At 41.4% G+C, this 23791-nt stretch overlaps 1 protein-coding gene across 5 annotated transcripts in view; it reads right to left on the reverse strand.

Annotated features, from left to right (window-relative positions):
- PAM (peptidylglycine alpha-amidating monooxygenase) overlaps nucleotides 1-23791 on the reverse strand; it is a 198667-nt gene that overhangs the window by 169173 nt on the left and 5703 nt on the right. The window contains exon 1 of one of the 5 annotated variants that reach the window (XM_089492711.1): nucleotides 656-752. The exons of the other annotated variants lie outside the window; for them this stretch is intronic. The gene's annotated coding sequence lies outside the window, so the exon portion shown is untranslated. Of the gene's footprint in view, nucleotides 1-655; nucleotides 753-23791 lie in introns of those variants that run through there. 5 annotated transcript variants of the gene reach the window in all.

Here is a 23791-nt window from a genome sequence, read left to right on the forward strand (position 1 = left end):
AGAGAACTTTGAAGTGACTGTTTACAACTTTGGCAGCCTTGTCAGTAAATCATTATTATATGTTTGATGTCATTCCAAAGTTCTTGAAGTACGTCAAAGAATTTTCAGTAAGCCTTCTAACTATCGCTGAAAACAGGCCAATTGAAGAGGATAGAAACAAAGCAGAGGACTGAGTCATTGACTTGAAACTCATTCTCTTAGCTGTGTGTTGCACCAGTCCTCTTCTGCCCCACAAGGAGCTCTACACATCTTTAAACAGCAGAGTTCAATGCAGACATTAAAATAACTTGCTTTTATTTAAAACTGAAGCTACACTACAATAAAGGGAACTTTCTTTATTTTCATATGTACTGATACCTTTGATTAGCAATTATGATACTCAAGACGACACCTACTGTCTTAAAATGAAAACTGTTCACATGAAGGCTCTTCCTGCATTTTCACCAAAATAATGAGCCACAGTGGATTTCAAGACCTGCTTTCCAGCATATCACCCAGCATCTGACAAAGTTGCCTTATACTTACATTACTGCTTATTTAATCAGAGCTGAAGGTGGTATTTACTCACATAAGGCTTCTGAAGGAAGGGAAGAGCAATTTCATTCATATGCAACACTCTTCCTTTAACATTGTTTGATATGAATAAAGCACTTACCTTGCCCACCTACATGTCTCACCCAGCGCTAAGTAGAAGAGCTTTTGAAAAAGGGCTTATGATTTTTCAGGAAGAGTGAATCATCTTCACGTAGATGCTGTGAATAACCTCCGTTATGCATACTGACATCATCAGTAAAGGCTTGGAGGCAAGGGATGCCATGGTAACCAAGCAATGTGCTGAGGGACAGAAGCCTTTAATTGCTTTAACAACTTCCCGGGGCTCTGGCTACTGGGTTTCGATTTGCTAAGTAGGAAATGAAGGTTGTCAGAAATGCAGCAAGTGCAACACCAATCCGAGAGAGTTCAATGAATCCTGAATCTATTAATACAGATGTGACTTTTAACAACAAGTGCCATCGCCTGAATCCATCGGTGATACCCTCCCGACATCTTCAAGGTCCACATAACTTACAGGGCAAGGAATTATACTATTACTTAGAAATGTTATAAGGATTCCTAAGGTTCTTCACTGGGCCTATCTGTATTGCTGCAGAAAGGCAATTTCATTTGTTTTTGCTCTCTAAGAGGAAGACATTTTAGCAAGCTGGACATTAACATATCCTTGAAAAGAAAGAAAAGGCAACTGATGTAAAGGTCACATGTATTTAAGTAAGCAATAAAATGCTTCTATGGTGTTATCATTTATCTTTCCATACACCTGTTGCCTTGAATGCTTGACAATACAACACTAAAAGAACATAGCTCAAAGTAATGACTGAGACATGTGTAACAGCACAGTAACTTGATCAAGAGAAACTCATATAGTCAGATTTATGCCATCAAAAGTTTTTACAGGACCTCCTGTCAGTTATGTATCACAACAAATGGGTCTCTTGTGTCTGATTCTCTTTATTTAATGAAGCCTTACAAACTTTTGGAAATTACATGCAAACATATTTCTTCACATGTTCTCTTTTTTTAAAATATGCATGGATATGATCAGTTCCTCTGAAAAAGGTATATTCCACAGTTATGCCTTAACCCAGGGGTAGGCAACCTTTTTGAGCCAGGGGCCGGGTTGCTGTCCCTCAGATAACTGGGGGGCCGAAGCCGGGGGTGGAGCTTCCACCCTCTGGGGGTGGGGCTGCATGCCGGGGGTGGAGCTTCCACCCTCCAGGGGCAGGCCAGCGCTGGAGGCCTCCCCCTCTTTGCTGGCCCCTCACGAGGCCCCAGGCCCCGTCAGAGGCTGGCAAAAAGCCGGCGGGGGCTGCCAGCGCTGGAGGCCTCCCCCTCTTTGCGGGCCCCTGACAGGGCCCCAGGCCCCGTCAGAGGCCGTCAAGGAACCGGTGGGGGGGCGCCAGCACTGGAGGCCTCCCCTCTTTCCCGGTCCCTGAGGGGCTCAGGCCCCGTCAGAGGCCGGAAAAGAGCCAGCGGGGGGCGCCAGCGCTGGAGGCCTCCCCTATTTCCCGGCCCCGCGCACTCCTTCTCGGCCTCCGCGGAGGCTGCCCTCCACGGAGGCCGAGAGGGAAGCCGGCAGCCCCGTGCACTCCTTCTCGTCCTGCGTGGAGGGCAGCCTCCATAGAGGCTGAGAGGGGAGCCAGCGGGGGCGCCAGCGCTGGAGGCCTCCCTTCTTTCCTGGCCCCACACGCTCCTTCTTGGCCTCAACGGAGGCTGCCCTCCACTGAGGCCGAGAGGGAAGCCGGCGGCCCCGCACACTCTGTCTCGGTCTCCGTGGAGGGCAGCCTCCACGGAGGCTGAGGGGGAAGCCGGCGGCCCCATAAGCTCCTTCTCGGCCTCTGTGGAGGCCGAGAGGGAAGCTGGAGGCCGCGGGGAGGCAGAGAAGGTGGAGTGGCCACGCGCAGGAGGCGCAGCCTCCACCTTTGCCTTCTCCGCCCCAGACCTCGCTGCCCTCCTCCTCCTCATGGACATGCGCGGTGGAGGAGGAGGATGGCAGTGAGGCCCCCGCGGGCGCCCGAAGTGGCACCCAAGCTGCGGCGGGGGTGGCAATCGGCGGCAGGACCAGGCTGGGGCCGGTCCTGAGGCCTTGGTGGGCCGGATCCGGCCCACGGGCCGTAGGTTGCGGACCCCTGCCTTAACCTGTTGCAGCCATATTCAGAATGGAAAAAAAACAAGCCCTTAGTCTATTTCCAGGACCATTCTTTCAGTGCTGAAGTTGCTCCTGGTTATGATTGCTCATGCATATAAACAGGGAATAAGTTGACCACCCAGTCTGGGTAGAAATACTGTACCTACCTTATAACCACTTTGCAAAGTTTAACCTCTTGATGATCAGTCAAATATGATTCTTAAAGCTGCTAGCTATTTGCTAGCAGCTGATTGAGATAGAATGGAAAAGGAATACACATGATACACTCTCAGAGGGAATTTAGGCTGCATGAATAAATGTGTAAGAATGCACTTTGGAGGCTGGATAGTAGACTACAGTTAATTAGTGGTAAGCTGTGATATGTGATATATCCCCCCCCCCCCCCCCCCCACGAATTAGGAAATTAGGAAAATAGCTAAAGGGTGGAAGGGGCTGCTGCCATATCTTCACTGAGCCCATTCTGCCCATTCTCTCCGGTATTCAGAGAAGAGGAAAGCAAGGTAGCTTTCTTTGCAGTTGCCATTTTAATTTACTAACAGAGTAAAATAGTAATTTTATAGCTTCTTTATTATTCTTAAGGTTTACTACTGAGACATTATTACTTCATTAATAATGACTCATGTCTAAAATCCAGAGCTCCTGTCATACATGCATCAGTTCAAATGTGATAAAGTTAAAGGTACAAAAATCAGGAAGGTACTTTATTTTTAGAAGCATGCAAAATTGGCCTATGGGCATGCAAGATTCCTCTTCCTTGAGCTAAATGGAGAGAAGCTATTATTGCATGAGCAAGACTACACACCAAGCTGAAGTAATTTGAGCCTTATACTTACACAATTGATTAATCAACAGGATTAATTAGATTAATAGATCAATCAGAAAGAATTACATCTGAAAAAATATTATTAAATACACTGCCTTTTATGTATTCATTTTGAAGAGCAATGTCCATAGTTCTTATCTGATATCCTTTTTCATCAGGTTTTAAGTCTCCTTTAAATTTGCACCTGTATTTACTACTGATGCACAAGGGGGCTTTAAATTACAACTGTCAGTACTATTGTTATTTAGTGTACTAGATCAATTAGGACTTCTTAAGTGACTGAAACAGTTACTACAATCAATAAGCTTCCCCCCACCACAGAGGGAGGATGATGATGATGAAGATAATGTGGCTATATTTTTATTTTCTCATAGGAGAAATAGTTACTGGAAAACATACTGTACATTAATAAGATGGGGTGGATATACAAAATCCATTTGTTTCTGTAGAAATCTCAGTTTATTCAATGTCAAATACTTGACTGGTTGGTTGCAGAGAAAAGTGTAAAAACCAAAAGAACAGTTCAACATACTTATTATTGATAATAATGCACTTGTATATTTCAGTAGTTTTTTTCATTACTGAAACCTGTGGGGGAAAGCCAATAGCTGGTTATTGCATGACTGTGGCAAGCTAAGTTTATGTATAAGGAACTAAATATCTGAAAGAGTGAGACCATAATAACCAAAATAGTATTTATAGGTGACAAAACTCAAATAGAAAGCCAGCATGGTGTAGTGGTTTGAGCACTGGACTAATCCCTGCTTGGCAATGGAAACCCACTGGATGACCTTGTGTAAATCACACTATCTCACCCTCAGTGGAAGAGAAAGGCAAATCTCCTCAGAATAAATCTTGCCAAGAAAAATCCCATGATGGGGTCATCTAAGGTCACTGTAAATTGGAAATGACATGAAGGCCCACAACAACAACGAAACCTATATAGATATAGGCTGGTTCCCAACACAGTCATATTTAAGTAAACCCAATGAAATTTAATATGACTTAAATTAGTCTACCTTAAGTTTCATTGATTGCAATGGGCCTACTCTATGTCTAAGCATAGATCCAACCCAATACATTGAATTAAAATCAGTCAAACATGCTTATAAAGTATACACTCTATCACTAGGCAGGCCTGTTGCCATCTGCTAGTTTTCATTAGTATGAACATGCCTTGTTATTGAAAAATTATAGATCCATTACTTAATGTTGGACTTTGGGTTGGAAGGGGCCTCATGAGCCAGTGGAGATTATCACACACTGATAGGATAGGGAAGGGATCGCTCCTCCATCCTTATCCCATCATTAACCCATCTGTGACTGTGATACCGCACAAGGCTTTCAAACTGTAGTACCAATCCTGTCATTAACCCATCCTTAAAGCGACAGTGCAATAATGAAAACTTCTGTTATTGCAACATACTGGCCAATCTTGCTATAATGACAGGTTAATGATGGGTTAATGGTGGGATCTATGCAATGTCATCTGTAAGTCTTGTGCGTGATCATGGTCAATTACACTTTTTGGATGGGTTAATGACAGGATCTGCTTGGCATTTTCTGGAAGCCCTTCCTGCAATTGCGCAGGAAGGATGGGACAGGAACGGGACAAGGACAGGATAACCCCCGTGTGATAATCTCCACTGAGTCCAGGCCTCAACTCAGGTTCAGGATCTCCACCAGGTAGCTGTCTAGACCGTTTCTGAAGGGTTTCTGAATTGGTTTCATTGCCATACAGCTCTTACTGTCAAGCTATTCCTTTTAAATTTCAGTCAAAATCTACTATCCTATAACTTCAGAACATTAGACCTGGTCCTACCCTCTGGGGCTTCAGAGTACAGGCCTGCTTCCTCCTCTCTGTGATAATCCTTTGAGGTATTTCAAAAATGCAATCATGTCACCCCTCAGTCTTCTCTTCACAAAGCTGAACATGCTCAGCTCCTTCAAACTTTCCTCTAATGTTTTGTTCTTTATATCTCTTATCAATCTTCTTACTCTTTTCTGAAACTGCTCCATCCCGTCTACATCCTTCTTAAAATGAGGTGTCCAGAACTGAATGCAGTACTCCAGATGAGGCCTGACTAGTGCAGAATACAGCAGGACTATTACTTCCCTCAACTTAGATACAATGCTTCTGTTAATGTAGGCTGAAATAGGGTCAGCCTTCTTTGCTGCAGCATCACACTGCTGGCTCATTTCAATTTATGATCAAGAATAATCCCCACATCCTTTTCACATAGTTCCGCTGAGCCATGTATCCCCTATTCTATATGTACCACATTACCACACTGCACCCTTATTGTGCTGCTATTCTACAATTACACAAATCCCACATAGGGTTGCCATAAGTGAGGACCTCCAAACCGGGACAAATGTAGGACAAATGCAGGACAACATTTTCAAATGTAGGACACATTTTTTAAAAATGGAGGACACGCAAAAAAATTGAGGCTTTTTTAGAAATGTTAATATAAATCCATGTTTCTTAGGCATGATCAAAATGGAGGACGTTTTGACATTATTCGTAGACAGATCACGGAAATGTACTTCCCTTTCTGGCCACCCCCCTCTCCCCATTCCAAACAGCACATTTGAGCATTGAACATGGCTTTATTTTAACATTGCCTCTTGCATATTTCAGAGGCTTATTCCACAACCAAACCCTTTGGTCAAGGGACTTTGGTTTTTCTTCATTTTGGCTTGTTTTGTCTGTATTCCTCCCCACTAAATAAAGGAGAAATGAAATGGAGTTAATGGGTACAAGTTGTTCAACAAAAAAGTCTTGTGAGACTCTGTAGGCAAGAGGTGCACCATGTTAAGAACTGCATTAAGCACACTTAGGCTGCTGCCACACTGCTGTCACTCTCATCACTCCATCCTATGGAATCCTGGGATTTGTAGTTTGTTGTGGTGCCAAGGCTGGGCTTTGAAATCTCAGGCATAAGAGAGGCAAAAGGCTTGGGCTGCATCTACACTGGAGAAATAATCTGGTTTGAGACCACATTAACTGTCTTGGCTGAATGCTATGGAATTCTGGGAATGGTGGTTTGTTCCAGCACCACAGCAGAATGGCAGTTAACCCCTGGAAAGCTCTCTGACCAAGGTGACCAATGCCCTCACCCCAAAATGTAGGGCACCCAAGCAAAAAAATGTAGGACATGGCCAAAAATAAAAGCTAAAAACACCCATGTACTTATAAATCCATGCTTCTTAGCCATGATCCAAATGGAGGACCTTTTGAAATTTGACAGAAGAGGACATGTCCTGGAAAAGGAGGAGGATGCCTGGTCACCTTGTCTCTGGTCCAAAATACACTGCAGATATAAAACAATGCTGGACTGAAATGCCCAGAGTTCCACACTGAGGAAATAATCCAGTTAGAGAGTGACTTAACTGTCCTGGGTTAGTGCTGGGGAATGCTGGGAACTGTAGTACATTGTGGCCCCAGAGCTATCTCTGACAGGGAGTCCCATAACCCTCCAAACGTAGTTGAACTGCAGTGCCCAGAATTCCTCCCCAGGTGCATCCACACTGAGGAAATGGTCCAGTTTGAGACTGCTCAGTGCTGGGGAATCCTGGGAATTGTAGTCTATTGTGGCCTCAGAGCCATCACTGACAGAGAAGTCTCAATGTCTCCCAAACACTCGCATTCCCAGGATTCCCTAGCACTGAGTTAAAGCAGTCTCAAAGTGGGTTATTATTCCTGCAGTGTGTGTGAGAGATAGAAAGGCTAGGGACTGGATTCATTTGGAGGATCTCTGTGTCCAAAACACACTGCTTGGACTGCCAGGGCTCAGTGCTATGGAATCCTGGGAATTGTTGTTTATTGTGGCACCAGAGCTCTCTGACAGAGAAGGCTAAATGCCTCACAGGCACCAGAATTCCAGAGCATTGAGCTTTGGCAGTTAAAGGGGTCTCAAAGTGCAGAGTGGGGGTGGGGGGAGAAAAGCCAAGGAGTGTGAATGAGCTCTGAGAGGAGGAGGAGAAGGAGGAGGAGGAGGAGGGAGGGAGCCAAGGGAAGTGGCCAGGACCACCAGAGGAGCCCCTGCTTTTCCTCATCATCGCAGCCTTCTCACTGCTGGCAAGAGGCTCTGCCCCCAGCCAGGCAATGCCTCCTCTGTGGATCATTCAGTCTCCTTTTGTCAAAAGAGCTCTGGTGCCACAAGAAACTACAATTCCCAGAATCCCATAGCACTGAGCCATGGATGTTTAAGGTGGGGGTCAAACTATTTCTGCAGCCTTTGCTACCCCAAAGCCTTCTATTATTTACCAGCAACTTGCAAGGCAAAATCTCTTCCTTCCAAGCCATTGAAAACCAACCCAAGGGGATGGCTGATTGCTTCTTTCCCATTGGTCAGCTTCAGGAGAAATTTGCATATTACAAGGAAAGGTGTTTAGGGCCTCAAAAACGACCCTGTGATAAAGAATTACAACAATACTGAGTGGTAGACATTTAAAAGATGAGGCATTTAGACTCCCAGGGAAACAGGAACGATTGATGGCCTTTTCTTCTTTGCTCACTGTAACCTGAAAGTAATGCCTTTTGCAGGGTATATATACCAAGTGGGCTGGCAATAGCTCTGAGTGGCAGATGTCTTGAAGACCTGCTCTCTAGGCTAAGCCAGGCAGGGAGGGTGGCACACAGCCATGGGGAGGGGTGGAGCTGCCTCCAGGGCCTTGCTGGGGGGGGAGGTCCCAGGGGAGGGGCTAAACCAGGGTGGGACTGTGTGGCTCCGCCCCAAACTGGGAAAGCCAGGCGGGATATGGCAAGCCTAATCCCACATAACTTCCTTTTAGCAGTATGACTCTCAGACATACTGTCAATTTAGTATTCCATTATATCATCACAAATATTTTCTTAATGTCTAGTTTTTAAACTTAAACAAGCAGATATTATTTACATAGACTACAGGTACCCTGTCCAAAATACAGTCAACTTGAAAACAGAGTTTACAAACTGAGATTAAAATTCTCCATTTTAAAAAAGGTGACCTGAAATGTTACAAACATATTCATTAGAGAATCCTTCCAAAGTCACTAAAATGAGTACCCAGATTATTGGGGGCAATTAGCTTACACTTTGTAAATCTCTTAGGGAGTGCTTAAGTGAACTGATAAACGATATAGAAACATACTTACTATTGCTACCTTAAACAACAGATTAAGAACAGTACTTTCCAAGCAAATAGGTAAATAATATTTCCATCAATATCGAAGAGAAAAGCTTTCATCATTTCAGGCAAAACAAGCTAGAATTTCTAGAAAACTAACACTAATTATACGTTATTAAAAGACAGTCTGGCAATAGTGAAATCAGCATTCCTAAATGAATAAATCAAAATAAATAAAAAATATACTTGCTAAATCACATTTACTATCTTAATTCTAATTTAATTCCTGTCAAACTTGTTCGTGGTTCTCTAAAATAACTAACTATACATATTAGCATCAATAGGAATTAATAAGTCTTCAATACAATACAATCAAGGTTATCAAAAACTGGACAAATTATATATTTCTGATTTGGTAGCAAATGAAATTACGAATGTGAAAATTTCCCATATGCATTGCCTAATATATTCTTTGTCATGCAGACAGAAATTCTCACATGATTTATTCCTAAAATAATTAAACATAATGAATATGCACACTAAATAAACTACATTTTCAGAGATTTTCATTTATTCTATCTTCTATGCTGGGTTAAGAAAGCATTATCTTATGGAGGTCTGTTGATCTATTGGAAAAGTTAATCATGTGCTGGGCCAAAAGAGGGATAGGTTCATGGCACTGTATACTTCTCACGCTCTCCTTATGATCTCTATCTTGCTCTTGGTCTGTCTCTCCCTCTCTCCTGCTCTCATGAAATTAGGCCAAGGGCCACATTTATTCTGCAGGGTCCCAATCAAACAGGCATCCTTGGAAACAGTATAAATTAAGCCCTAGATGAAGAAAGCTGACAATGTAAAATACTCTCTCTCTCTCTCTCTCTCTCTCACACACACACACACACACACACACGCACACAAACTCAATAGCTGATGTACTGATGGCTGGATGTTTGGGAAGGTGACTTATTGTTAGCCACTTAAAATATAGATTTCTATACTAATTCTACTGAGCTTTGAACATTACAGAAATGTCTTTATTCCAATCTCTGAGACAAAAAAAAAAATACAGTTTATTTTACATCCTAGAATCTTTCCAAGGCAGATAATTTAAATGATTTATTTCAATCTCAGAAACTGACTGTCATATAAATAGTTCACAACAGCATGCCCATGAACCATCCAGACTAGAAAACTACATGGTTTCCTAGAACAATGTTACTCAGAATGGTGTTCGGCAGATTGTTACCAGTCTGTGAGCCACTGGGGAAGAAAGGAACTGTTGTAGCCAATGGGCACAAATATGGTACTGGCCCCTGGCACATTGGATTCATCACAGGAGAAAATCTGAGATGCATTATCCTAGAAATCATCAATATCAACTTCAACAAAACCAAAGAAACAATCTTTACACATTTTAAATCCCAGAAACCTTATGCTGAGGTAGTGTCTTCTCAAGAGTAAGCATCATAACATCTCATTTCATGCAGCAAGCTTTCAGGCAACAGTACTCCTCAAACATTGTCCCAAATATCTAAAGGCATACTGTGAGCAAGTTACATCTCTTTAACATATCAGAACAGAAGTAGAAATGCACTTAGCATCGTTTGACAAGATGAGCTGCAGACTGCATAAAATATTCCCCAAACAATCATAAATAATCAGTAAGAAAATACTCTTACTGCCCCTAGTGCAACGGAAGCCGTTCCAGTGACTTCCATCCATCTTGGACTAGTTTCCCATCAGTACCAGCCAAAATGGCCAACAGAAAGGGACAATAGGAGTTGTAGTCTAAAACACTGGGTGGGGGATAGACCATGTTACCTAACCCTGCTCCAGTGACATCCTGTGACATTTTTACCTTTGTCAAAATACTGTTTATACTTTGCTGTCTTTTAAAGGGAAAGTTTGAAAAAAAATCAAAACCCACCGTTATTTACTGGGGGACAAAATAAATAATATCTACATTCACAAATTCCTACATCAGCTTGATGTAGTAAATCATTGCAGAGCCAACTGGCCTGGCATATTTCCTAAGCAAAAATAGGCATATTTTAATAAAGAAGCAATATTGCCAACACAGCCTAGCAGTGTTTCTGACACTGGTTTTCTTAGAGTGAATTTCAGCAGAGAGGCAGCTTGAGGCAAAACCTTATCTCACCTTCCCTCTATTAATATCCACAAAGTCTGTATAATCTGCATATGCTACTTCTGGCAGACATTCCATGCCCTGTTGCACATAGTTAAAAGGAAGAGAAAGTGGCAACTCTCCATTTTCCCACTAGGAAACTCAGAGTAATATATATGCCTTGTCTCCGTTCCATTCCCTGCAGCTTCCAAGCTTAGGATTTTCTCTAATGGACTTGGCATCCTTGATTTTGGAAGAAAACATTAAAAGCAGCATTCTCATAAATGCCATTCCTATTACAAACAGGAAAAATAAAGATTTTAGTTATTAAAATTAACTATTGTTCCAATTTTAAAAATATGGTTTACTTCCAGATTCTCAGCTTGAACTATTGGTTATGTCTTTAAAAAATCCTTTACATCTTTACATCTTGTATCCATTATCTTGCTACATGAGCCTATCCCAGTATTAAGATTTTCATCAAAAAGCTTTCTCTCAGTCCTACCACCATCACAGGCACATCTAGGGAGGGCATGTGGGAGCCCTTTCTCAGTCTGCTCCCAGGCTGTGCAACTCTCTCCCACATGAAGCCAGCCTGGTCCTTTCTCTGTTCTCCTTTTGCCAGCAGGGAAAGACCTCCTTATTGAAACTTGATTTTGGCAATTAACTAGTTTTTCTAGAAGGCTGCTTTAATAGGCTCTCTGTGCTGTATTTCTACTTTGAAATATTTACATAATGTTTTAAACTAGTGTTGTTTTTAATACAAAAGCTTATTTAATTGTTTTCAACTTTTCATTATATGCATTGCATTTAGGCTACTTTGTTTTAATCTGTGTTGTGAGTGCCTTGGGTCTCATGTTGGAAAAAAGGGAAATTAAATAAATGAATAAACATTGGAGTAGGCAAAGTACATGAGGGATGCAATTGCTCAGTGGTTAAGATGCTGAGGCCCAGCTTCTGCCAACCTAGCAGTTCGAAAGCATGTAAAAGTGCCAGTAGATAAATAGGTACACTTCGGTGGGAAGGTAACAGCTTTCCATGCAGTTATGCTGGCCATATGACCATGGAGTCATCTTTGACAATATTGGCTCTCTCTGGCGGGTTACACACTGCCATTAAAGTACGGAGTCAGTCCGTACTAGGGTTAGGAAGGTGCGGTGCTTCCGCACCCCCCTAACCCTAGTACAGACTGAGTCCGTACAAAATGGCAGCTTCCCTTCCACAAGGGGGCCGCCATGACGACATCACGACCGCGCCGCCTCTATACGGGGCGGCGCGGACGTGACGTCGTCGGTCCGCGCCAGGGCGCTTAGTGCGCCCTTTCCGCGGACCAAGGAGGAGCTCCGTTTCAGAGCTCCTTCCTGGTTTGCGGCGCCGCTTTGCGTCACTGGGCGCAGCCTTCAGACGGCTGCGCCCAGCGAAGCAAGGGAGAAAGGGGCCAAGCGGCCCCTTTCTCTTTCTCCCTGCCGCCGCGGGGTGTCCTTGGGGCTTGAAGCCCCAAGGACACCCCTTTTCAGGCTGCGGGGAAGCGGCATTTTGCCGCTTCCCCGCAGCCTGAAAAGCGGTGGATCGGGGCCTCAGCGGCTGCCGTTCTGGCAGCTGATGCCCCAATACACCAGGGAAAGGGGCGGGTACAGCCCGCCCCAAATGGGCAGTCTGTAACCCGCCTCTGTGTATTAATGGAGATGAGCACCACCTCCTACAATCAGACACAACTAGATAACCTTGTCAAAAGGGAAACCTTTACCTTTTAGGCAAAGTACAGGCCTCCAGGTATGGCTGGACTACAAGCATAAACTTTCTTCATCACTGGCTATGCTGACTAAAGCTATAATCTAGCAAAATATTGAAGGTCATACTTAACCTGTAGTTTACACTAAAAGACCCTTGAAACATCTATTACATATGAACAATGAATTTAAAATTTGGATCTCCTCATTATTATACCCATGAGGTGGAATTCATCACTGTTTAATGTGGCCTTCAGCATTGTTTATGTGGCCTTCAAGTCACCTGCCAATTTATGGCAAGCCCATGAATGCCATAGGGTTTTCTTAGGCAAGGAATACTCAAAGGTGGTTTTGCCAGTTCCTTCCTTTGAAATGTAGCCTATAGCACCTGGTATTCAGTGGCAATCTCCAATTCAAATGCTAACCAGGGCTAACCCTGCTTAACTTCCAAGATCAGACAGAATCTGGTGTCTTTAGGTATTTGGTTATTATTTATTTATTTATTTATTTATTTATTTAATTTATAGTCCGCCTTTATCTCAAAATGGAATTCAATGTGGCTTACAATAATTTTAAAGATTAAACTAAAACATTAGTTTGCAAATAAATAATAAAAAACACATTCGTTTACTTATTGTTATTGTGTAGAAAACTTACTAAAACTAAAAGAAAAGAAAAAATACCAAAAGGATAAAATAACAGATAAACTGAAAACACAGCAGTGAAAAGTAACACTTGGGTACCACTAACCATGGTTCTTCAAGTACTCATATGTCAATGCACATATAGATTCTTCTGCAGCACTCCAGAGGCAACTGGAAATTTCTCAAATTCAACAAATATTTTGGCCAGGAACCTCATCCCTACATCAGTATGAATGTTTAGAGAGGTCTCCCAGATTTCTACTTTCTTTCAGTTCAAATAAACTGAAAAGGAATGGAGTGAGCACATCAGTGGAGAAGGATGGTAGAAAAGCAGTGAAGGGAGGGGATGAAAATTATCACTTAGAGACTTATAATACACGCAAAGGTAAAGCAAACTGATCTTTGTGGTCTGTTATTCATAGACATGAGTGAAGCAACCTAATTTACCAGAGGCAGAAATAGTTCTCACTTGTCCAATGATAACAAGACAACTCTACCAAAGTCAACATCCTCACAGTCGCATATAAATATGAGTCAGAAATGCAAATGACTTTGCTCATGTGCCCACACAGAAAATGTCTGCAATAAAGCAATAGCAAGTACATTTCTATATCACTTATCAATGAACTACGTACTCCCTAAACGGTTTTACAATGTGTCAGCTAATTGCCCCCAACAAGCTGGGTACTCATTTCAGTGATCCAAGAAAGGATGCAAGGCTGAGTGCAGCCCCTGGGATCAAACTCACAACCTTGCGGCTGCAGTACAGGCATTTAACCACTGCACCACCAGGGCTCTTTAACCTTTGAAAGCACCTTTCAAAAAGTCTACGTGACGTACCGACTGCCCTTATCAAGTGCCTTTGAATGGAGAAACACAAATATTTATTAAATGAATCCTTGGTGCCACCGAACCTTTGACAACATTTGGGCAGAAGCAAACTGTCATTTATGAGGTCCAGAGTTTCAAAGAAGCAGCCTGCATATTTTAAAAGATCCTGCTGTACCATTTAAAAAGCCTGTGCCCTTCTAACATCCAGGGACTGAAAGGCAGTCTCTACTATAGATAAAGGAGCAGGATGATATTCTGTCAAAGACGAAAGAGGCAACCCACCTTTGGGAGAAAGATAATATCTGTCCTGAGAATAACCTGATCTTTATAAAACTGTAGGAAAAAAGAATCACAGTGAAGGACATCTGCATGTCTCCTGATGCAACAACTATTAGGAAAACTAATATTAGGCAGAGGACGGCAGTGGCAGGGAGGCCCAGCCTGGCTGAGGGAGTCCCCTTCAGACGCCGAGGCAGCCAGGAAGAGGAGGATGAGGAGGAGGAGGCCCAGGGAGGCCCAGTGCCCTCGGAGGCCCCCGGGGCCACATAACAGGACACCTCTGGAGGACACTATCTTCTGCGGTGAGGAAGCTCCTTCACATTTCTAACTCCTGGGGCACACTGGGATTTTACTCTGAGCCCTCCCTCCATGATAACTGTCATCCTTTGGCCTGTGAGGGAGTGACCAGGCAGGCCCAGCTCCATCAGGGTTAGCCTGAAGAAGAAGAGCCCTCCCTCCAATCCATTTGCCTTGGTCCAGGCCTCAGAGGGAGAGAAGAACCACTGGACCTCATCCCCTTTCCCACCACCATTCCCTTCTCCTTTTGTGTCGTGTCTTTTAGATTGTAAGCCCAAGGGCAGGGAACCATCCAATTAAAAATAATAATTGTAAGCCGCTCTGATAGCCTTTAGGGCTGAAGGGCAGGTTATAAATACCATAAATAAATAAAAATAAATGAATAAAACTGCCTTGATCAAGGCAGACAAACACACTGATTTATAAAAGTCTGAGATCACAAATGGCTACAGACTGAAACAATGGCCCGGAACAGACAGGCAGGAAAAAATGGCTCAGTCCTGCTTTTTCCCAAAGCAGGTTGAAACCCCACTGGCCTGTACAGCCCATGTCCAAGGCAGGCCAAATATGCATGGCTCAACTGCACGGCACGGCATCAAGTTGTGCCGCTGGATTTTTTTTGTTGCCTCCACCGTACATGCACACCGTCACACAAACACACCACCTGCAACCTCCAAGCACCTCCCATGTCTGCCCAGATGCTATTCCACTGCATGACCGCCCCTTTAATTGGCTGCACATGCAATGCTCCACCCATATAGGGCATCAGTGCATCAGTGTATGAGTAATGCACTGGAAAATCACAATCATGGAGGGGCCCCCCATATACCCCCTTCACTTTTCTTCACTCCATGCCTCCTTATTGGAGTGTCTGGTTTGTATGTATTGTAACTACATCCATTGGAGTTGTCACACATTCATTGCTTTGCTTTGCTGCAGCCCTGAACTTGTGTAGGGGAATTTATAAGCAGCAACGAAGATGCCCATTTTCCAGGCTAAGTCGGAACATCCTGGCTTCTTTTTACTCTGTTTTTTAGCCCCAGAGTGCAGCTTCGGTCCAGTTTCCAGCCACCTTTCAGACGTGTATCATCTAAATGCCCTGCCTTGAAAACAATTGGAAACTACTTTATTTAGCCCATCTGTTTCAGCCTTTAATTATCAACACAAAGAGAAGTAGGGAAGACTCCAAAAGCATGAGTGGAGATTATGGAAACTTTTCCAGAAGAGTTTCATTGGAAGATGATAAAGTGGAAGGACCCCATGGGAGAAGAGGAACAAGCAACAATATGAGAACTGCAAGAATAGGAATGAATGACATATAGACTAAGAGAAACAACGAACATCTTCAAGTTTAAGTGTATTTAGAAATAAAGGATGGCCTGGCCTTACATATCTGAAGAAAGTGTGCTTCCTACTGGGTGGCCTTGGGCACTTTTGGCTCCAGAAAACCCTGTGATAGATTCACCTTAAGGTTGCCATAAGTGAGAAATAACTTGAAGGCACATAACAACTAATGGATCTACAGAGGAGCCAAGCAAACCATCTGTGTGCAGCAAAAAGAACCATAAATATATAAACTTCCAAAAAAGGAAATCAAATCAGTATTAGGCAGACCTCACATCTATATGCCACACATTCAAATGTTATAAAGCACTGAATAACAGAAGCTGGCCATTTCATAGAATCATAGAGTTGGAAGAGACCACAGGGGCCATCCAGTCCAACCCCCTGCCATGCAGGAAATCACAATCAAAGCATCCCCGACAGATGGCCATCCAGCCTCTGCTTGAAGACCTCCAAGGAAGGAGACTCCACTACACTCCAAGGGAGTTTGTTCCACTGTAGAACAGCCCTTACTGTCAGGAAGTTCTTCCTAATGTTGAGGTGGAATCTCTTTTCCTGCAGTTTGCATCCATTGCTTCGGGTCCTAGTCTCTGGAGCAGCAGAAAACATGTTGCAGTTTAAGTCTCTTAGCCATCCATTTCCACTGACCAGAAAGTCAAATAGGCAAATAAGTTAAGAGGGCACATAAACCTGTAAAATTCAAAACTTGCTCCAAAGCAAAATTAATTAAATCTCCAAAGGAAATTATCATTAGGAACAACCAAGTTTTATATTTAAAGGGGGCATGGCAGGGAGTAGAACACAAACAGCTGCTACCCCATGTACTCAACTTTTTTCTAAATAAATATTGTGGCGTGCAACATAAATGAAACAGCAGTTTTTACCATATGAATTGTATTTTAAAATCTAGAAATATGGTATGTGTAGGGAAAATGTGTCATTCTTAATGATCTGAATATTGTATTAATTAACCAACTTTATGTATTTATAAATGGATGCTTTAGGTTTCTTTTGTCTGAATTCAAGTGAATCTTTCCCAAGCTGAGGAGACATGGAAGCAATCAAAGCTGTCAGATGATACCTAGATACCAAATCAGAACTTTCCCCTACCTCCCAAATTTGACATAATCATATGATAAATATATTTGGAATTGATATACCTCATAAGTATAAGGAGCCCTAGTGGCACAGTGGTTAAATGCCTGTACTATACCCACTCACTCACAAACCACAAAGCTGTGAGTTCAATACTCAGGGACTGAGAGTCAACTCAGCCTGGCATCCTTCTGAGGTCACATGAGTACCCAGCTTGTTGGGGGCAATTAGCTTACACATTATAAACCATTTAGGAAGTGCTTAAGTGCAATGATAAGCGGTATAAAAATGTACTTGCTATTGCTATGAGTAGGATCACCTATAAGCCACAAAAATTGCTAGTCAGATTATATACTCTCTGTGATATTGTCTCCCATGGGTATCAAGTCAGGGATTGTTTTGGCCTGTTAATTTAACAGATAGATCCCCAAAAGTATTGATCACCTTCATTAATGCCCGAACAGAAGACAGATGTTTTAAGATAAGCAATAAAGGATAATCAGCATAAAGAATAAACAGCTGTGTTAGTTATGAAACTAACTCAGTCTGGGAAGTCCCACTTCATCCATCACATTAGAGTGATTATCAAGGCCGTTGTCAATACTGGTTTGAATACCTAGCTATTTCTTGTCCGCATGGCACATTTACACTATTTCATCTTTCCTACCTTTCTCTCCCTCACCCAACCCTGTATTTGCATGCATTCATATATGTTTATACTTTGGTCTTTCAAATCTATGCATTAATGTATACTATGCACTACTCTCCTGACATGACTCTGTAAATTAGAATGATTTCACACATACTGATTTACACATCAATCATTCTAGCATCATTGAATCAAAAGTGAAGTGAAGCCATTTCAGGAACCAAGAAGCAATGTTTTTCCTTAAAAAGTACTTCTCTAAAAATGCAGCTTGGCAGTGGCCTTCCATGGAATAACAATGCACCATTATTGCTTTAATTTAGTCATTAATTTTTGACAATTCCTTTCAAAGCAGTAATGTCCAAGGTAGTTTACAACACAGACAAATTATAGATTTTAAAAATCCAAAGCATATAAGCAATACAAACAGCAAATACAAAAATATACACAAAAATGCAATGAATAGAGTAAGATGAACAGTAAAGTCAAATTTTTAAGAATGAAGCACCATAGGTCCTGAAAAAGGTCCTGTTTTCACTAAAATTTGTGTAAAATGTATGACAATCTTGTCACTTTTTTTCTCACTAGAAATGAAACTGAGCACATTTCTCACACTGTTATTCAAATACGGCAGGACCAGTATGAGCCCAATAAAGATGCATTAGACCTGATTGATAGAACCAATCTTAATTTCCTAGACCAAGGGTGGAGAACCTGTGGTCTTCCGGAATTATTGTACTTCAAACATCAGCTCTAACCAACAGCCATGGCCAATGGTTAGTGATGATAAATATCTTGGTTACAAAAATAAATCTGGAGATTGGCAGGTCTCACAGTCCTGCCTTACAGGAACAGATAACAATATGGGGGGAAATTTCAAGGACACTCCTATTCTGAGACCCTCAGGGAAATGGTGGGAGCACATATAAGATGTACAGATCAGACCAAAATAGCAGTAGGGCAACCACACTTGGCAGTAACTGTCTAGAAGAATCACCATCCACAAATGGGTTTAACAGGTGTAGTACTTAAACAACATTGTTGCAGATTTTTCTGATCCTTGTTTACTTCCGATAGTAAGGGAAACTCACTGTCTGTAAACATTGCACCTACATGTTATCTTCCTTTTAAACCACAACTGCTTTGAAGAACTGTCTTCATAATGGTGATGTGTATTATCTACTTAAATAGCCTGTTCAATCAATTCTTGCCAGTTCCCAGAATTTCTCCACTGCAATGGAATATGTGGAACCCTTAATTCTAGATGGTTCAGAATGTAGTTGGCTCATCTTTCAATATTCATAATCAAATTAATAAGGTTTTCTACAACACACATTCTACACATAAAGTATTTTAACACAAAAGTAAGAAACAGATTTAAATGAATGCTTGGGATTATTTTGTTATTTGCACGTGTATTACAGCACTGGTTCTCAGTCTGTCCATTTGGTTTCCCTAAAAAGGAATATAGAATGGGTGGGGAGAAGAGATTCAGGTAAGAATCTTGGAGCAGGTGGCGCTGTCTTCACAAACCAAGAACAGGATTGCTGGAAGGCACTCTGGTAACAAACTTTTACTGATCACACTGGAGTTGTGGAGATTACTGGAAAACCCCTCCAAGACACCAAAATGACTTGGAAGAAAGTAGTTGAAAAAACAGCTTCTTATAATGTTTTCTTGTGTGTGGGGTTTTTTTTGGGGGGGGGAGGGGATGGAATATGTGCCTATGTGTGTCTTCAAGTTGCCTTTAGACTTATGGTAACCCCATGAATTTCATAGGATTTGCTTAGACGAAGAATACTCAGAGATTGGTTTGGTCAGTTTCTTCCTCTAAAATATTGCCTACAACACTTGGTTTTCATTGATGGTCTCCGATCCAAGTGCCAACAAGAGCTGAGCCTGCTTAGTTTCCAAGATCAGACAGAATCTGGTGCCCTTAGGATATTTAGGCTAGGGACTGGAAATATCCTATTCTATTTGTCTTTTAATGTTTTTATGGGATTATCCTAAATCACAATTCCAAAGCCTGCATACTCAAGATATTATGCAATGATCTGTGGTTATTCATCTACAAAACAAATTATTGGTTCTTGACTTGGGAGCCCAGATGGAAGAAATTTTCAAAAAATGCTTAAATTCAGAACAGTTTAAATGATCCAAGGAACACACAAGTAATTCTTTTCTTATCAAGAACAACCAGCTCTCCCTTATGGAAGATGAGAATACAGAATCATTGTCAATAAATACAACAGTACTTAGCTAATATTGGCAAAGTATTATGTAACTGAATGCTCTGCACTTGTTACAGCATACATTCAGATATGAGGAAAGAACTTTGCACAAAGACACACATACTTTCTTTATCTCCAGATTATCAATATATTCATTTGATAGTCTGGCAATTTGGCAAACAGAAAACTTAAGTTACAAGCCTGTACTGTGCTGCTCTGTCAAGGATATCCATGGACAACTATGAAAAAGGATTTTTTTTAAAAGGCTGCATACTAGTGGCTGTTCTGATTAGCTCAGCAAAGCTTTGAGCATACATTGAAAAGGAAATACTGTACAAAAACAAATCCTGGCAAGAAATCTAATTTAGCTAATTACTGTACTTTGCTAGTAAGTAGTGGGGAAAACACGCAGTAACAACAAATAAGTACTTAAACCCAAGTAGAAGCATATGACTAAAACAAAATGAAATCTTACAAATGGTATCTGGGGGTCCAGCCGTGTGCTATGACACATAACGGACTTATTATGCTCAGTCGCATTCTCATTTGTTAGAATGGCTCAAAGGGCCTCCAAAATATCTCTCTACCAAAGTCTATAAATGAACAGAAGTGAAACTACATGCAAAGTGTATAGCTGCTCCACTGAATCTAGATAATCATGACTGCATTCTTTTATAGAAAGAAGAGCAAAGAAAGTTTAGAATTTCAGTTTTTTAAAAAAGGTGCAAGAGACTTTTTGCACATATGTTCCACTTTTTCTTCCTAACAGGAGAATGATGGCTGACGAACCTCCCCTGTAAGCATTCACTGTTCTACAAAGAGCTATTACATCAAGGGCAAGCATTCTGAAGAAAAATACTTTTTATTGAGTCATTCTATGAAGCCACAGAGATCTTTTCAGGCCTTCTCCATTCTATAAAGAACTAAAAAAAAAGGCCTAAGTATGTCAAAGAACAGCTAATGGGTACACTAAGAATTGCAGTTTACTGAGAAGCTGGATCCTTGACCTGGATTCCTGCATCCATCAGCACCAATTCAAATAAAATTCTATTTGACTCAAGTTTTCACCAAGAAGAAAAGACGACTGTGGCAATAGCAACAGTGTATGTATGTGTGAATGACAGAAAGAAAGAAAAAGAGAGGGTGAACCTCAGAACAAAATTGGTGAACTACTTTGTCTCTCTCTTCAGAGGTACTGAGGCATCTTTATTCCATAATGGCCTCTCTGTCCAGAACATTTCAGAACATCCTTCTCGGGCCCAAAACATATGGGTCAAAAGGAGCAGCCTCCAGCCACTTTGGGGGATGGCATGCAGATGACGAACACCACCAAAGCATCCAGAAGGCTACCCAAGGTGGCCTAAAGACACCAGCAAAAGGAGCAGCAAAAATCTGCTCCTGCTGGTGGTTCATTTGAGTGAGAAGCATTAGACAAGAGGGGTGTGGGAGAGAAGCATTAGATGAGTGGGGTGTGGGCAAAAGGATGTGCAGTGTGCTGGTGCCAATGGCACGGCTCTTATTCTGTGTCTTTTTATTGTCTTTGCTTATTGTCTGATAAGGACGGGTGGAATAGACCTGAGTTGGTTATAGGGAGAAGGTGAATATTTCGGTATTGGTACCTCTCCTCACTGTGCACAATTTTAACTTACTTGTAGTTTAGTGACTATTGCCTGTATGTTCACTGTATTGTTTTTCATCCACAGCATACAGTCTTGAGTTATGTGAGTTAGAAATGAAGCCATAAAGTGTCTGGATAAGAAAAGGCAGAAAAGGAAAAAACAGTCATGGTGCCTTTGTTGGCACAGCAGCTGGCAGAGGGAGGCCTGGTCCAGGAGGGTGGATGCCCTCATGCAAGGAGAAGGAATTTTGATATCTGAATAGTGTTGCCAACCCCTCCCCTATTCATTGATAGTAATCATATTAGTCTTACTCTCTCCTTAGTTGGATTGCCTTAGAATACCAGGTCAACCAACAATAAAATAATTCTCATTATTTACTGTTGCTGAACTGGTACTTCTAGTACAGCATAACTATTTTTTTAAAAAATTATTTTATAATATTCACATTCTGTTTTTCTGAAAGTTCTCCCCATTTCTATTCCCACAACAGTGTGAGACTGGTTAGGCTGACTTGCTCATGTAACTTGATTAGAAATTTGCTGCTGCTCCTCAGGTAGCAAAATATCTTGGGCCACACCTGGTTTTGTGTGCGTGTGCGCACGCGCCTGCATGTACATTTCCCTTCCGTGGTGATTGCCTGTCATAGTTAAATGAGACATCAACTTACTTTGTGTCTCTTACTTGAGTGAGCATGTGTTTGGGAGTTTCTATGTGTATTTATATTTCCTATGTCTGTGAGCTGTATGCTGTAAAAAGTGATAAATGGGAGTCTGAGTTTGTATTTCAGTTCTCTGTGATGGATGACGCATTAATCTTTTGGTTCCATAGAAAATGATCTCCAGTAAAATGTCTACCAAAGAAAATTTTGCATTGTACTGTCATGCACAAATGTCATTTCTGAGCACAGTATCCACTATCTCCTTCATGGCCTTGATTCAGTCCTGAGTTATGCCTCAGTGTTCTCATATCTGATCTACTGTAATGCACTCTACTTCAGCCTGCCCTTGAAGGCTTCAGCTGGTAGTAAATGCTTTCATTCAGTTAATGAGCATTGTACAAAGCTGCAATAGGAGTACATGTATTCTGCATGATTTGCACATTTATTTCAAAACTAGTTTTGGATTCCTGGTATCAATTTATAAAATGTTAAATGTACACCAAAGTACCTTTTAGAACCCCTTTCCTGGTATGCAGAAGTCCACCACTAAGATCTTTGGAAGATCCTGCCTTTGGCCAGTACTCAAGAAACTACAATGCATCCTAGGTTACTCAAAATGTAACCAGGTCTTTGACAATGGTTAAGGAAACCTTTGGATCTTCTGTTTCTTTTAACTGTGTATAGTATTATTTTTGTGCAGATGTAACCTGATTAACTTGTAAAATTTTAACAATTCTTTTTGATTTGTTTATTCATTTTTATTTTTAGATGGCCTTTAAAATAAAGAACAATATATAAAATAACCATGAAAATACTGTTTTTCTTACCATTTCTAAATCTACTAGTAACCAACCTTAAGGAATATTTAAATATAAAACCCTGAATTTTATTTTCTTTGCTTCACAAATCTAAACCTGCATGCAATTTTTTGAACAGAAAATCTTGTTTTAGCCTCTTTGTAAGATGCTTTGAGGAAAATGTGGGAGTTTCATCCAAAAGTGTGGTCAGCTTGGCATAATTAAAAAAAAAATAAAGTCAGACTTATAACAGGGGTGGTTGGGGAAAAGTTTTAGAGGGACCCAAGGAAGAGAATTTGCTCATTGAAAAATTTTGACCCACATGACATTTATCTGATACACTTGAAATAAACAGGGATCACACAAGCTGAGGATTGGCATATTTCATTTGAACAAACAGCTAATTATATTTTTGAGAAGGCCCAGTATCCATATATACTGCTGACATCAGAATTACTCTGTTTTTGATATCAGTACTTCAGAGATTTAAATTAAACCCTGATTAATAAATGTGTACAGCACACACTTTTGTATTAATTAACAACACCTTCAAATTCTGAGAAGGGAGGCTTGACTAAAAAATTGATTGTTTACATAAAGCAACGTGACTTCCAATAACTGCAGTATTTACCATGCTGTTTTGAAAGAGAGAGGAAGACAGAGACACCACTTCAACTTTAACTGCTCTATCTCCAACTATGTTAAAACTATATGTGAGATCTAGCAGAGCTTCTTTGTATAACATAGCTTCACACATGCTCTCCCTATGCATATTTTAAGACACTGGATGCACGATGAGAAACTCTGTTAGCCATATAAAATGGAATTGACAAGAGCTCCAGGGGTTGAAAGAT

Source organism: Sceloporus occidentalis, unplaced genomic scaffold, assembly GCF_023333645.1.
Source record: "Sceloporus occidentalis isolate IW3139 unplaced genomic scaffold, rSceOcc1.0.p SCAF_1, whole genome shotgun sequence".
Lineage (NCBI taxonomy): Eukaryota > Metazoa > Chordata > Lepidosauria > Squamata > Phrynosomatidae > Sceloporus > Sceloporus occidentalis.